The following is a 16,355-nucleotide window of genomic DNA, read 5'->3' as shown; positions in this document are numbered from 1 at the left end:
TTGGACTTACCTGTGTGGGTTAAATCCGGGTTATTTGACAACCTATGGCGGTGATGGTTCTGCTCAGGCAGAGCAGTGCTGATGCTCCTCATAAAGCTGTCGCTGCTGTGAAGGTTCTAGGTGACATCACAAATCCCTATGGTTACATACACAACAAAGCTGGGTTGTTGTTGTTTACACTCTGCAAGGCCTGTGGAAGTGAGTGACATCATAGCACTGTAGTTCTGAGGGTTCAAGATGGATGCAACAATCTCCTGTTGCTTCTATGAAGGCCGTAATAGACGACATCACCAAACAGCTCCATAGTCACATACACAGCAAAGGAGAGATGTTGTTTACACCTAGTGATGTCAGTGGTATTGAGTGACATCACAGCACAGTGCTAAGGCTCCTGGGCCTGGACACAGCAGCGGCTGCAATATCTCAACGGAGAATACGTTTATATCTATGTGTGTGTGTGCGCATATATATATATATATATATATATATATATATATATATTTCTCCGCCGAAATCACTTTTAAACCCATTTCCACCTTTTTTTCCCTTCTCTTCCTCTTACTTTTTTTTCACGTTTTTTTACGTTTTTCTCCTTTTCGCCTCTTTTCTGGGCGTATTATTCTTCTTTTTCTTCTTTTTTTTCGTCTAATGCATACCCCATCAGTGCAGCAATGCTTATTCAATACCGCCAGCAGATGGAGACACTGGGGGATAATTTTCTAAGGATTTATACTGATTTTTCCTGTCTGAATTTGTCGCACAGAAAGTTGCAGGCCAAATATGTGTGACATTTCTGCGACTTTAGCTTCTAGAGCATTTTTACAACATTATACATAGGTGCTGAATACATAAAAAGCGACTGTTCAGCGACAGACAAGTCGCATCGGCTGAAAGTAGGCCAGAATGTCAGTCCATGTTGGAGCAGGTTTAGATACAGTCTAAAGCATAGATCTCAAAGTCTGTGCACAGAATTTAGCAAGGGCCTCGCACCTTCTGATGCATCAGGTAGGTGCACAATAGCATAGCCTAACCCTCTGTACTTTGGTCTATATTGATGCGGGACATAGACAGCCAGCTGATGACCAATCCATTAGTGCAATGGATGGCTGGAAGCATTTGTCTTTGCCTTTGCAATACCACAGAAGCAATGCATGGTCAATGTACAGCAATGACACACCTGTGTGAACAGCCAGGAGACCCCCCCCCCCCCCCCATGTTATGTTACATAGTTACATAGTTAGTACGGTCGAAAAAAGACATATGTCCATCACGTTCAACCAGGGAATTAAGGGGTAGGGGTGTGGCGCGATATTGGGGAAGGGATGAGATTTTATATTTCTTCATAAGCATTAATCTTATTTTGTCAATTAGGAACATTCAGCACCCACCCGCTATCAAGGCAGCTGCCTATCATGTCATGCCCTACCTGCACAGGTGTGCTGGCTACTCAAATGATCCAATTAAGGAGGCCATTTAGTCAGCAGCAGCAGAAGTCCTGTGCCTGGACGCTCCAACAGGGGCCAGACACAAGCAGAAGCAGAAGCAGCAGAAGCAGCAGCAGCACCACCTTTTGTTTTTTGGCTGCAGCAGCAGCAAGGCCCACAGGGCTGGCTAGCTGGCTAGCCAGCAAGCAGGTAGCAATGAAAGTAGGAATCTTTCTTTTTAACCCTGTAAGGGGGTGGTGCACTGTACCCGAAGATACTGCCATATCGGGTCAATGCATAGGGCGACGGAAGCAAGCTTCGAAATCGGCCCCCGTTCTCAAAAATCCATTTAATATATGGTCCCCAGATAGGGGACGTATCAGATATTAAACTGATAAGAACAGATTTTTTACTTTTAGATATAATATTCTTAGACTAAAAGACCTTACGCAGTCCAGATTATACTTAGTCTGCTAAAAGCATATTCCACAGATGTAGATTCCAAAGACTTTTAGCCACTTTGTGACCTAATCTTTTTTTATCCAATAAATAGAAAACATACATCTCACTAAGAGCTAGGCGAACACAATCTTTAGAGGTAATAGTGTCTCTTTTAAAAAGAAGAATATTCCTCGTCTTCCATAGTGCAATTTTAATACAATTTATACTAATCCACAAAACCCGAGACTTTTCCACAGATAAAACATTATAAAATCCATATAAAATAACTTCATGATTTAAAAAATTAAGATCAGAAATGAATTTTAGTAAGGGTCCTATCAAATGCCATATCTCTTGGGCGTAAAAACAGTTCCAAAAAAGGTGTAAAACTGTTTCCTCACTAGGACACCCCATTCTCGGGCACTTTGCACTACGACACAATCCTCTTCTGTGTTGGAATTCTCTGGTAGGCAAACATTGATGTGCTATCTGCCAGGCCAGATCTTTTAAGTCATTAGATAAGAATCCCATATTCACCATCCTCCAAACTCTTAGAGATTTCTCAGTGGAATAATTAGATATTAAGCAAATCTGTTCTATCTTCCTGATTTCAGGAACTAATTTTCGTGCATTACTATAAATTTCTTGACTAAAATTAGCAATGCCATAAATACGAATAATCTTTTCTAAAACCACATAGTGCGCTGGGGGAATAAATAAGATTGGGGACGTTAAAGGTAAGGTTATCCACTTTCTTTTTCTAAAAATGTGACCTGCAGCATATTTTAAAAAATAAGACCAATAACAGTTTCTTTGCAAGCCATTAAAACACATAGAAAAAAAGTGAATATATAAAAACCTTTTTAAATCAGGCACATCCTTACCCCCCAATTTCTTTGTCTTCATCATTACATCTCTCCTGAGTTTATCCATTTTAGACCCCCATAAAAAATGAAAGCAAATCTTGTTTAAAAACTTTAAGGTGCGTTCACTCGGTGGGAAAACCAAGCTTAAATATAGCATGATAGGTAGCAACAAAGCTTTCATTATCAGTACTTTTCCTTCTATTGTTAATTTCCTCATTTTCCAAAAACTTATTTTCTTTTGCACTTTCTCTTTGACGATGGACCAGCTTTCCTCTCCATTATTTTCATTGTCAAAGATGACACCCAAGATTTTGATTTTATCATATTGCACATTCACCTCCGTATTGCCCCAATTCCCTATTGCAAAGCAATCACATTTATTTTTATTTAATTTGAAGCCAGAGCCCTCACAAAAAAATTCTGTCTGTCTGATAGCACGTTTCAGGGATGGTTCATCTGGACATAGAATATTAACATCATCCATGTATGCTATCGTCTTTACGCTCTGTCCTCCACTTCCAGGGATTGGCACTCCTCTAATGAGCTTATCTTTTCTCAAAACATTCAACAGAGGTTCTATTGCACATATGAAAAGAATGGGTGATAGGGGGCACCCCTGTTTCACCCCAGACTGTAAACATACCTCTTGGGATAAAAAACCGTTAATTAAAATACGACTAAAACAGTTTTTATATAAAAGTGCAATTTTTCCAACAATAAAATCAGGAAAATTCATTTTCTTTAAAACCAACCATAAAAAATCATGAGAAACACGGTCATAAGCCTTTTGAAAATCCAAGGATAAAATTGCCAATTTCTGATCACATTGTTTCTGATACCATAAAACATCTTTTACAAGGTTTAGATGATCACTTATTTTCCTTCCAGGTACTCCGCATACTTGGTCACTGTGTATAACCTTAGAAATTACCTGCTTGAGCCTATTTGCTAAAATTTTTGCTAAAACCTTATAGTCTGTATTTAGCAGGGTAATAGGCCTCCAATTTTCTAATTTAGAGATGTCTCCTTTTTTAAAAATCAGAGTAACAACACCATCTCTCCAGGACGCAGGTAAAATCTCAGATTTAAAAGCACAGTTAAAAATACCTAAAAGATCATCTTTTAAAATGGACCAAAAACACAGATAAAATTCAACTGGCAACCCATCCGAACCAGGTGTTTTACCATTTAAAAAACTCTTAAAAGTGCTTAAAAGTTCAGGTAAAAAGATTTCATCACAAAGGCTCTCTTGGTCAGTTTTGTCAAGTTTTGAATCCAAGGTATCTAAAACATCATTAGTAAAGGAAATATCAATATCTTTTTTATTAAAAAGCTCCTGATAAAATACTTGTGCTTCTCGCAACATCTCTTCATTAGTTATCTTCCCTTCTATTACAGATATCATTTCTTTCTTTCCCACCACCTTCTTAAAAAAGAATCTCGAACACTTTTCATCATTCTCCAGACATTGCACCTTGCTGTTAAAAATCATTTCTTTTCCTTTTTGACTAATGGCATTTTTTATTTCATTCTTTGTCTGAGCAATAACATCATCCATCTCAAGCCCGGCTTGCTTTAGTTTATAATATGTTTGGATTTTAGTGTTTAACATTTTAAACCATAACTTTTTCTCCTTAGCCTTTTGGATGCCCACACGGATAAAAAACAGTTTAGTCCACTTTTTAACATCCTCCCACCAATCCAAAATATTTTTATATTGGGATTGACGCAATCTCCATTTGTTATAAGCAGCAATAAAATCATTTTTTGTTTTCATGTCCTCTAATAAAGTAGTGTTGAGCTTCCAAACGCCTCTGCCTTTCTCTAGGCCAGGTAAAGTGACATGTGCATGTAATAACTTATGATCAGAGAAAATATTCGATAAAAGAGAAACCTCAACTAGATTAAAACTTTCCGATAAAAAAATAAAATCAATCCTGGATTTGCAGACATTATTTTCCCATGTGTAACCAGGGTCGTCTGGGTATTTTCTCCTCCAGACATCGGTAAAGTTAAAATCCTCAGTCATACTCTTAATCTGTTTCTCTGTTTTATCCACTCTGACATGCACACTTCCACTCTCACGATGATCACCACTCATACAACAATTAAAATCTCCAGCCATTAAAATAGGTGTTGAACCTGGGATAAAAGCCTGAATATCATTAATCAAGTCGGCTCTCTCATTTTTTTCAGGAGAAGCATAGATGTTAAAAAGCTTAATCTCTGAGCCATTGTACTTAATATTAACTAATAGCGCTCTACCAGGTATAATTTCTAAGAAGGACAAAACTTGTACATCTGAACCTCTAAACAAGATCCCAACACCTGAAGATCTGTTCAGATTGTCACCCGACCAGACCGATGGTCCCAAAGTCCAGCTACGACAAAGGTCCTCATAATTTGGACTATGTTCAATTCCACATTCTTGTAAAAAGAACAGAGAACAGTCCAAGGTCTCTAAAAAACTAAACAAAGCAGCCCTTCTCGTAGGGCTCTTTAGACCTCTCACATTAAGAGAGGAGCACTTTAAGGAAGCTATTCGCTACTGGAGTTTGAGTCCGATATGAAACCCACAGGTGACTCCGGGCTTTCGAACTCTTTGATATTTTTTGGATCGGACGCTGATCTTATAGAAGGCCTCCATGCATGTTGACTGTCCTCACATTCGTCTGAGCTTTTTTTGACAGGCCGTTTAATGCCAAGTTGTGGCTCATCTCCAAGTTCCTTCTTCCGCTTGATCTCCTTCACGCCAACCTCCATGGCTTCACTGCTCACTAGTGACCCTCCACCACCAGAACCCTCCACAGAAGGTCTCCCCTCTGTCTCAGGCACAGCAGAAAGGTCCATAAGCTCCGCCACGACATGAGAAGTTACAGCCGGCTTTTCTGAAGGCGCCTCAGACCGCTGGGGTGCTTTCGCAGGTGGTACTTCAGCTTGCACTACACCCACTCTCCCCGCTACACGGTCAGCCCACGATCTAGCTACACTGGAACGGAGACTGCAATCTTTAAAGGCATGGCCTTCTTCACCACAAATGTTGCAGACGATTTTAGCACAGTCCTTAGAAACATGGCCTTCTTGATTGCACCGACCACAGCGAACTGTAGTGTCCGTGCAAACTTCCATAGTATGTCCGAATTTCTTACATTTCCTACAAAAAGTAGGCATCTCGGGATAAAACAAATAGCCCTTATCCCGACCGATAGAAAAGTTGGAGGGTGGATGACACAACCCTCCAATGCCAGTAGCATCCTCCTTCATTTTCACAAAAAACTTATGTTTCCCCGTCCATAGGTCTTCTGAATTCATCACCTTATGGGAATACTTAACAGAACTGCAGTATTTCCCCAAAAAGAGCTCAATATGGGACACAGTCACAAAGGGATTGTGCATACACACAACTAGAGGAATATCGCCTCCAGTATACAACACTGTGACCGTGATCCCATCAAGCTCAGCAAGGTCTTGATTGCTTTTCAGCTTCTCAAAAAGATTCTGGCATGCATAAGCAGAGTCCAGAGTTAGGATGAAGCTGCCCTTCCGAGGATCTCTGAGACAGACGATGTTCTCTTTCTTCACCCCAAGAAGCTTGTAGAGAGTTTCTTTCACAAAATAAGAAAGTTGGACGAGTTCTTGCTTGTCTTCATCAACATCAAAGCGAAAGGAAAAACGAATCCGCGTTTCACCGGATGTAAGGTAACGGATGCGAACACCCATCTTGTCGATCGCCTTTTCGGTTCCTCGTAGCAGCCCCCCTTGGAAAGGTAGGACAAACTCCCAGGATCCTCCTGACCAGACACTTGATCTAGCCAAAAGGCCGAGAAGCGATAACCGTGAAAGGGGCGGGCCCAACAAGGTCCCCTTCATGGGCACTATCACTGCTTGCTGTCAGGGAGGCTGCCAGACAATTTTCCATGCACACTCTGGGCTGGGGGGCAGTCAACCACCAGTACACACAGCAGAACCTAAACCCATACCATTATTGCTAAGCAGCAAGACAGGGGCCCATTGCACTCCCACGGGGCCTTTTTAAATGCAATCCATAACCCGGATTTGCCAGGAACCCTTCTTACTCCTCCTACTTGCATGTGACACTGGGCTTAGGATCTGCATAGGAAACACACACACAAGCACACACCTACCTTTGTTGCCTGCAGATGCCTCCTTGGCTGTCCCCAAACGGTATCAAACCAACACCCACGGGAAGCTGTAAGCATAGAGGACATGCCTGCACCCCATTGGACTTACCTGTGTGGGTTAAATCCGGGTTATTTGACAACCTATGGCGGTGATGGTTCTGCTCAGGCAGAGCAGTGCTGATGCTCCTCATAAAGCTGTCGCTGCTGTGAAGGTTCTAGGTGACATCACAAATCCCTATGGTTACATACACAACAAAGCTGGGTTGTTGTTGTTTACACTCTGCAAGGCCTGTGGAAGTGAGTGACATCATAGCACTGTAGTTCTGAGGGTTCAAGATGGATGCAACAATCTCCTGTTGCTTCTATGAAGGCCGTAATAGACGACATCACCAAACAGCTCCATAGTCACATACACAGCAAAGGAGAGATGTTGTTTACACCTAGTGATGTCAGTGGTATTGAGTGACATCACAGCACAGTGCTAAGGCTCCTGGGCCTGGACACAGCAGCGGCTGCAATATCTCAACGGAGAATACGTTTATATCTATGTGTGTGTGTGCGCATATATATATATATATATATATATATATATATATATATATATATATTTCTCCGCCGAAATCACTTTTAAACCCATTTCCACCTTTTTTTCCCTTCTCTTCCTCTTACTTTTTTTTCACGTTTTTTTACGTTTTTCTCCTTTTCGCCTCTTTTCTGGGCGTATTATTCTTCTTTTTCTTCTTTTTTTTCGTCTAATGCATACCCCATCAGTGCAGCAATGCTTATTCAATACCGCCAGCAGATGGAGACACTGGGGGATAATTTTCTAAGGATTTATACTGATTTTTCCTGTCTGAATTTGTCGCACAGAAAGTTGCAGGCCAAATATGTGTGACATTTCTGCGACTTTAGCTTCTAGAGCATTTTTACAACATTATACATAGGTGCTGAATACATAAAAAGCGACTGTTCAGCGACAGACAAGTCGCATCGGCTGAAAGTAGGCCAGAATGTCAGTCCATGTTGGAGCAGGTTTAGATACAGTCTAAAGCATAGATCTCAAAGTCTGTGCACAGAATTTAGCAAGGGCCTCGCACCTTCTGATGCATCAGGTAGGTGCACAATAGCATAGCCTAACCCTCTGTACTTTGGTCTATATTGATGCGGGACATAGACAGCCAGCTGATGACCAATCCATTAGTGCAATGGATGGCTGGAAGCATTTGTCTTTGCCTTTGCAATACCACAGAAGCAATGCATGGTCAATGTACAGCAATGACACACCTGTGTGAACAGCCAGGAGACCCCCCCCCCCCATGTTATGTTACATAGTTACATAGTTAGTACGGTCGAAAAAAGACATATGTCCATCACGTTCAACCAGGGAATTAAGGGGTAGGGGTGTGGCGCGATATTGGGGAAGGGATGAGATTTAATATTTCTTCATAAGCAGTAATCTTATTTTGTCAATTAGGAACATTCAGCACCCACCCGCTATCAAGGCAGCTGCCTATCATGTCATGCCCTACCTGCACAGGTGTGCTGGCTACTCAAATGATCCAATTAAGGAGGCCATTTAGTCAGCAGCAGCAGAAGTCCTGTGCCTGGACGCTCCAACAGGGGCCAGACACAAGCAGAAGCAGAAGCAGCAGAAGCAGCAGCAGCACCACCTTTTGTTTTTTGGCTGCAGCAGCAGCAAGGCCCACAGGGCTGGCTAGCTGGCTAGCCAGCAAGCAGGTAGCAATGAAAGTAGGAATCTTTCTTTTTAACCCTGTAAGGGGGTGGTGCACTGTACCCGAAGATACTGCCATATCGGGTCAATGCATAGGGCGACGGAAGCAAGCTTCGAAATCGGCCCCCGTTCTCAAAAATCCATTTAATATATGGTCCCCAGATAGGGGACGTATCAGATATTAAACTGATAAGAACAGATACTACACTTGATCTTAGCCAAAAGGCCGAGAAGCGATAACCGTGAAAGGGGCGGGCCCAACAAGGTCCCCTTCATGGGCACTATCACTGCTTGCTGTCAGGGAGGCTGCCAGACAATTTTCCATGCACACTCTGGGCTGGGGGGCAGTCAACCACCAGTACACACAGCAGAACCTAAACCCATACCATTATTGCTAAGCAGCAAGACAGGGGCCCATTGCACTCCCACGGGGCCTTTTTAAATGCAATCCATAACCCGAATTTGCCAGGAACCCTTCTTACTCCTCCTACTTGCATGTGACACTGGGCTTAGGATCTGCATAGGAAACACACACACAAGCACACACCTACCTTTGTTGCCTGCAGATGCCTCCTTGGCTGTCCCCAAACGGTATCAAACCAACACCCACGGGAAGCTGTAAGCATAGAGGACATGCCTGCACCCCATTGGACTTACCTGTGTGGGTTAAATCCGGGTTATTTGACAACCTATGGCGGTGATGGTTCTGCTCAGGCAGAGCAGTGCTGATGCTCCTCATAAAGCTGTCGCTGCTGTGAAGGTTCTAGGTGACATCACAAATCCCTATGGTTACATACACAACAAAGCTGGGTTGTTGTTGTTTACACTCTGCAAGGCCTGTGGAAGTGAGTGACATCATAGCACTGTAGTTCTGAGGGTTCAAGATGGATGCAACAATCTCCTGTTGCTTCTATGAAGGCCGTAATAGACGACATCACCAAACAGCTCCATAGTCACATACACAGCAAAGGAGAGATGTTGTTTACACCTAGTGATGTCAGTGGTATTGAGTGACATCACAGCACAGTGCTAAGGCTCCTGGGCCTGGACACAGCAGCGGCTGCAATATCTCAACGGAGAATACGTTTATATCTATGTGTGTGTGTGCGCATATATATATATATATATATATATATATATATATTTCTCCGCCGAAATCACTTTTAAACCCATTTCCACCTTTTTTTCCCTTCTCTTCCTCTTACTTTTTTTTCACGTTTTTTTACGTTTTTCTCCTTTTCGCCTCTTTTCTGGGCGTATTATTCTTCTTTTTCTTCTTTTTTTTCGTCTAATGCATACCCCATCAGTGCAGCAATGCTTATTCAATACCGCCAGCAGATGGAGACACTGGGGGATAATTTTCTAAGGATTTATACTGATTTTTCCTGTCTGAATTTGTCGCACAGAAAGTTGCAGGCCAAATATGTGTGACATTTCTGCGACTTTAGCTTCTAGAGCATTTTTACAACATTATACATAGGTGCTGAATACATAAAAAGCGACTGTTCAGCGACAGACAAGTCGCATCGGCTGAAAGTAGGCCAGAATGTCAGTCCATGTTGGAGCAGGTTTAGATACAGTCTAAAGCATAGATCTCAAAGTCTGTGCACAGAATTTAGCAAGGGCCTCGCACCTTCTGATGCATCAGGTAGGTGCACAATAGCATAGCCTAACCCTCTGTACTTTGGTCTATATTGATGCGGGACATAGACAGCCAGCTGATGACCAATCCATTAGTGCAATGGATGGCTGGAAGCATTTGTCTTTGCCTTTGCAATACCACAGAAGCAATGCATGGTCAATGTACAGCAATGACACACCTGTGTGAACAGCCAGGAGACCCCCCCCCCCCCCCCCCCATGTTATGTTACATAGTTACATAGTTAGTACGGTCGAAAAAAGACATATGTCCATCACGTTCAACCAGGGAATTAAGGGGTAGGGGTGTGGCGCGATATTGGGGAAGGGATGAGATTTTATATTTCTTCATAAGCATTAATCTTATTTTGTCAATTAGGAACATTCAGCACCCACCCGCTATCAAGGCAGCTGCCTATCATGTCATGCCCTACCTGCACAGGTGTGCTGGCTACTCAAATGATCCAATTAAGGAGGCCATTTAGTCAGCAGCAGCAGAAGTCCTGTGCCTGGACGCTCCAACAGGGGCCAGACACAAGCAGAAGCAGAAGCAGCAGCAGCACCACCTTTTGTTTTTTGGCTGCAGCAGCAGCAAGGCCCACAGGGCTGGCTAGCTGGCTAGCCAGCAAGCAGGTAGCAATGAAAGTAGGAATCTTTCTTTTTAACCCTGTAAGGGGGTGGTGCACTGTACCCGAAGATACTGCCATATCGGGTCAATGCATAGGGCGACGGAAGCAAGCTTCGAAATCGGCCCCCGTTCTCAAAAATCCATTTAATATATGGTCCCCAGATAGGGGACGTATCAGATATTAAACTGATAAGAACAGATTTTTTTTTTTTTTTTTTTTTATTGAAAAGGAAATATACAATACATAACCAAGTAAATCATTCAAAAAATTACATATTCATCTGAAAACACATGAATAACACATATTTGACATATACAATATATACAGGAAGCATGTCTTTACATGTACATATAACAAAAAGCTTTCCCTTCATGACTTTCCCTCAGAAAAAATTAATTGCAGCGGATTCTGTCCCTCCAACTGTCCCTTCATATCAGGATATAATCTGTAAGAAAAGAAAAAGAAAGACAAATAAGAATACAATCATAACCAGTACTTCCATTTTTTGTGTTTCCAGATCCCCTCTGCATCATCAGAACCATAGTTTTTCCTATCACATAATACGTAAAGGTAAATTTTACCACGGATCATGCCCAGACATTCCTTCACACTTACTTCAGTTTGATTGAAAATCCTAATATTCCTTACATCCCACAGAACCTCTTTTACACAATTTACTATGAACCATAACACTCTTGCCTTCTCTCTCTCCACTGCACACAAACCAAACATCATCATATTAAAGGATAAGATTTCAATTCCAGTAAGATTTTTAATTAGACCAGACATTTTTCTCCACACAGACTTCGCATAACCACACTCCCAAAACACATGTACATAATTCTCACATCCACCGCAACCATCCCTGGGACACACTTCACTGTCTACCAATCTCCTTCTCCTCTGAAATTCCCTTGTTGGCAGACACCCATGAGCTAACATCCAAGACAAGTCCTTTTGTTTATTTGTCAGTTCCTTGTGACTGACATTTTCCCACACTACCTTACAATCCTTCTCAGACAGACCTCCCACACATTCCACTGTTTCTCTCTGCTCCAACACTATCATCACCTTCTTACTATCATTCCATTCAGTCACACATTCCAGATTATTTTTCCTGACACACCGCCCTATTCTCTGATAGAACCAAGGAACCTCAAAACTTACAGGTACCCTTAAGTCCCTTTCCATTAGCTTATATTTCAACAACACATTACCAGCCAAATACCTTACCATGCACCCAAACACACATTCCTTCTTACTTACAGCGAGACAAAAACTGACATACTTCACAGCCAGGAACACTTCCACATTCATCATTCCTTTCCCACCATGCATTCTGCTTTTCACCACCTTCCCACGACTCAATTTCTCCATCCTTGAATTCCATAAGAAAACAAAGATCTGCCTGATAATTCTTGCCAGACACCTATCCGGTGGAGGAAACACATAATTAACATAAAGCAAAATAGGAATTATAACAGCTTTAATAACCAGAATCCTTCCCTCAATCGATAAAGTCCTTAAAGACCAGAAGTTTATTTTATTCCCCACCCTCCCCAAAACCCTCTCCCAACTTTCTTTCCCATACAAATCATTATCAAACACCACCCCAAGCACTTCCACACCCCCCTCTCTCACAGGCCACTCGCACAACCCACTCTCTCCCCACCCCTCAAAAAATTTACAACCACTCTTCCCAACATTAAGCTTAAACCCACTCATTAAACAGAAACACTCAATCAATAACTTAGCACGCCTTACCCCTGCCATTGACTTACATACAACAGTAACATCATCCATGTAACCAATCACTCGCATATCCTTCCCATGACTACCAGGTATTTCTATACCCCGCATCACCTTATCTCTCCTAATCATCCCCAACAAAGGCTCAATCATACAAATAAAAAGAATTGGCGACAGGGGACACCCCTGCCGCACTCCAGATTTTATACTCACTTCCCTACTCAGAAAACCATTGACCTGAATCTTACTATAAATGTCCCTATACAAACATTCAATCCACTTCACCATTCTGTCCGGCACATTCATCCTCCTCAAAACCCTAAACAATAAATCATGCACCACCCTATCATACGCTTTTTCAAAATCCACCGTAACAACAGCCACACCTTGCTTCCTAGTTTTACAGTCCCACAATACATCCCTCAGACCTAACAGACATTCAGAAATCCTACGATCAGGCACTGTACACATTTGCTCCTCACCTACCATACAATCAATCACATCCTTTAACCTATTCGCAATAACTTTAGCAATAATTTTGTAATCACAATTCAAGAGCGCTATAGGCCTCCAATTTTTAAGATCCCTCTTATCCCCTTTTTTAAACAATAACACAGTCACACTCTCACTCATACTTTTAGATAACTTCCCTCTCCTAAGTACTTCCTTACACACCTCCCATACATAATCCCCTAACATATCCCAAAACACAAGATAAAATTCCACAGGCAAACCATCACTCCCTGCCACTTTTCCTTTCTTCATCCCATTCACAGCATCCTCCACCTCACTCTTCCTCACATCCTCTTCCATAAAGAACCCATCAATTTCATCCAAACGCTTATCCACATATCCCAAACATTCCTCCTCTAGAGTCACGTCCCGCTCCTTCTCCGTGAATAAATCAGAATAAAACTTCCACACTTCCTCTAACACCTCATCCTTACCAAAGACCTCTACCCCATCATTCGTAAAAACACTCATCATCTCAGTTTTTTTACTGAATGCCTTTTTAAAGAAAAATTTGCTACATTTCTCATCCTTCTCTTTCACTTCAACCCTAGCCTGTGCAATAATCTTCCTTCCATTCCTCTCCAGACACTCATTCACACTTCCACGAGCTTCCTCAATCTCCTTCTCAACACTCATCCCCAAACGCCTCAATTCATACAAATACTCTAACCTTCTTTGCCATCTCTCATACTCTTCTCTATCTTTCCTCCCTTTCTCACACCCTTTTTTAATAAAAAACCTTTTAGTCTCTAACTTCACCCACTCCCACCACTCAACCACACTATAAAATGCATCCTTCCTCAACACCCATCCATCAAAACGCTCCCTATATTCTTGTAATACACATTCATTATCCAATAAAGACACATTCAACTTCCAAACACCCTTTCCATACTCACTTAGACCACCACCTTTTACCACACACTCAATCCAGGCATGATCCGTGAACGGTAACCTCCTCCGTCTGAAATTAGAAACAGACATTAGTTTTGAGACAAAAATGAAATCAATACGCGAACTTGTATTGTTAGAAAAATATGTATAACCGATAGTACCATCATTATGGGCAACAAAGGAATCCTTTAACCCAAATAAATTTACAATCTCTTTAAGCTGCTTACTAGTACTGTCTAAACCAGACCCACCACCCACCGTAGTACTACTCCTATCCCCCTCTGTTATTATACAATTGAAATCCCCTATAAGGAACACATCATCCCTCCCACTCAAAAAGAAATATAATTTCTCAAACACCTCCCCTCTTTCCTTCCTCCCAGTTGGAGCATAAACATTAATTACTTTATATGTGAAACCCCTGAAAATAAAATGCACTAATAATACCCTACCCGGAACAATATGGACAACTTTTTTAACAACAAACTCATTACTTTTGAACAAAATCCCCACCCCCGAATTACGTTCCATTGAACCAGACCATACCGATTGCCCATAAGGCCAGGAGATATTTGGCTCCCCATCCAAGCAGCACTCCTGGAGACCTAGAACATCAAAAGAATATCTAGAAAGTAAATCAAAAATGGCGGATCTCCTTTCTAAAGATCTAATACTGCGGACATTTAGAGAACCAATTGTTAAACTCATTCAAACATTTGAAGGAAAAAAAGGAAATACAAAATCAAGCATTATCAAAAGGAGGCCTAGCCTTTCCCCGACCTCTACCCTTATTTTTTGCCTCCCCTTCCTTAAACTTAAGAGTCTTTGTCAATTTTTTGACTGAACATTCCTCCAAATAACCTGTGCCCAGGGAGGATAAAGAGGAGTCAGAATCAATCTGACATGACGACCCTCCACCTGCCTCCTCCCTTCCCGGGCTAGGAAAGTCCTCAATCCTTTGACTCTGAGGAGTCGGACAGTCATCCTCCGATTCTTCCACCGGCATCTTTCTCTTCAAGGATTCTTTGTCCACAGTCATCTCCTCTGGGGGATCAGAGGCCTCCGAAACAGATGCCCCCGAAACAGACTCCGCCTTCTCCCCCTCTGCCACCAAAGCATCCGGAACAGACCTAGAAATGGAAGGAAAAACAGGGGCAGACTCTGCTTCACTGGTCAGCACGCTAACCTCTGCATCGCCTGCCCTGGCAGCATTGGAGTCCTCAGGAACTGTCCCACCTCGAAGAGCCATTGCATATGATCGGGGTGCCCCGGACTGGTAAGTGGGGCAACTCCTAGCCAGGTGATCCGAAGAACCACAGAAATGACACTTGCGTTTCTCGGGACAGTCTGCAGTGCGGTGATCAGGCTTGTGGCAGTTCCTGCAAACCTGCCCGGTTGTACAGTTCTCTCTGGTATGACCAAAGCAAAAACAGTCCCGGCAAAAACTTGGCATCCCCGGGTAGTGCAGAAACCCCCTGTTGTTCCCTATCGCAAAGTTCTGCGGGGGGTGACAAAAACCTTCAGCACCACCCTCGGGGGCAGGCCTAAACTCCACCCAAAAACGTCTCATGCCTGTGAAAGTCCCCAGGATGTTATTTTTCCTCTCCGCACCAGAAACAGACACACAATACCTTCTTAGAAAGGTCTGGATCTCCTCATCCCGCACAAAAGGGTTGTACATATGCACTACCACTGGAACTTTCTTAGGCCGAGCCTCGCAGGAAATGAATCGGATCCCTTGTAGGTCAGGGTGAGAAGCATTCTCCTTACTCCGGTAGAGACAGGTACGGAGATCATCCAGGTTGTAGAAGGTCACGTCAAAGAATCCTTGGCTGGGAAAGACCTGGACACAGAAGATGGAAGCATGCGGCATCCTCAGCACTCCTTCCACGACCTTCTGCTGGACATGCAAAATCCCGTAGGCACTCCTCTTTTCCTCCTCGATAAACAGCCGTACTGTATTAGGAGCGTTCGGCGCATTAGCCATCCTCTCCGGCAGACCCGTCCTCCGATGATCACCTTCCCGTTATCCTGGGACTAAGCCCTCTCCCCAATAGCAGCAGGTGGGTGAAGCCCAGGCAATAAACCTGGGCGATCCCACAAGGCCGAGGAGAGGGGTACCCGAATACCTTAGGGCAAGACACTTGATCTTAGCCAAAAGGCCGAGAAGCGATAACCGTGAAAGGGGCGGGCCCAACAAGGTCCCCTTCATGGGCACTATCACTGCTTGCTGTCAGGGAGGCTGCCAGACAATTTTCCATGCACACTCTGGGCTGGGGGGCAGTCAACCACCAGTACACACAGCAGAACCTAAACCCATACCATTA

The 16,355-nt window shown here is 42.9% G+C and overlaps 1 long non-coding RNA gene, 2 other non-coding genes and 1 pseudogene across 3 annotated transcripts; all 4 read right to left on the bottom strand.

Annotated features, from left to right (window-relative positions):
• Positions 1 to 1,676: 1,676 nt before the first annotated feature.
• Positions 1,677 to 1,852, bottom strand: LOC130350340 (U2 spliceosomal RNA; annotated as a pseudogene).
• Positions 1,853 to 8,652: 6,800 nt separating this feature from the next.
• LOC130350335 (U2 spliceosomal RNA) lies at positions 8,653 to 8,843 on the bottom strand. Its single transcript, XR_008887477.1, has one exon. It is a non-coding gene; the product is annotated as a U2 spliceosomal RNA (small nuclear RNA).
• Positions 8,844 to 10,918: 2,075 nt separating this feature from the next.
• Positions 10,919 to 11,105, bottom strand: LOC130350339 (U2 spliceosomal RNA). The gene has a single exon (XR_008887478.1). It is a non-coding gene; the product is annotated as a U2 spliceosomal RNA (small nuclear RNA).
• A 104-nt stretch (positions 11,106 to 11,209) lies between these two features.
• Positions 11,210 to 14,089, bottom strand: LOC130350310 (uncharacterized). Its single transcript, XR_008887454.1, has 3 exons — positions 14,034 to 14,089; positions 12,139 to 12,301; positions 11,210 to 11,317 (listed from the first exon to the last, which is right to left on the bottom strand). It is a non-coding gene; the product is annotated as an uncharacterized LOC130350310 (long non-coding RNA).
• Positions 14,090 to 16,355: the final 2,266 nt, after the last annotated feature.

This window comes from Hyla sarda, unplaced genomic scaffold, assembly GCF_029499605.1.
Source record: "Hyla sarda isolate aHylSar1 unplaced genomic scaffold, aHylSar1.hap1 scaffold_942, whole genome shotgun sequence".
Classification (NCBI taxonomy): domain Eukaryota; kingdom Metazoa; phylum Chordata; class Amphibia; order Anura; family Hylidae; genus Hyla; species Hyla sarda.
Note: the sequence above shows the minus strand (reverse complement) of the source record. Positions and strands in the feature narration are given on the sequence as shown.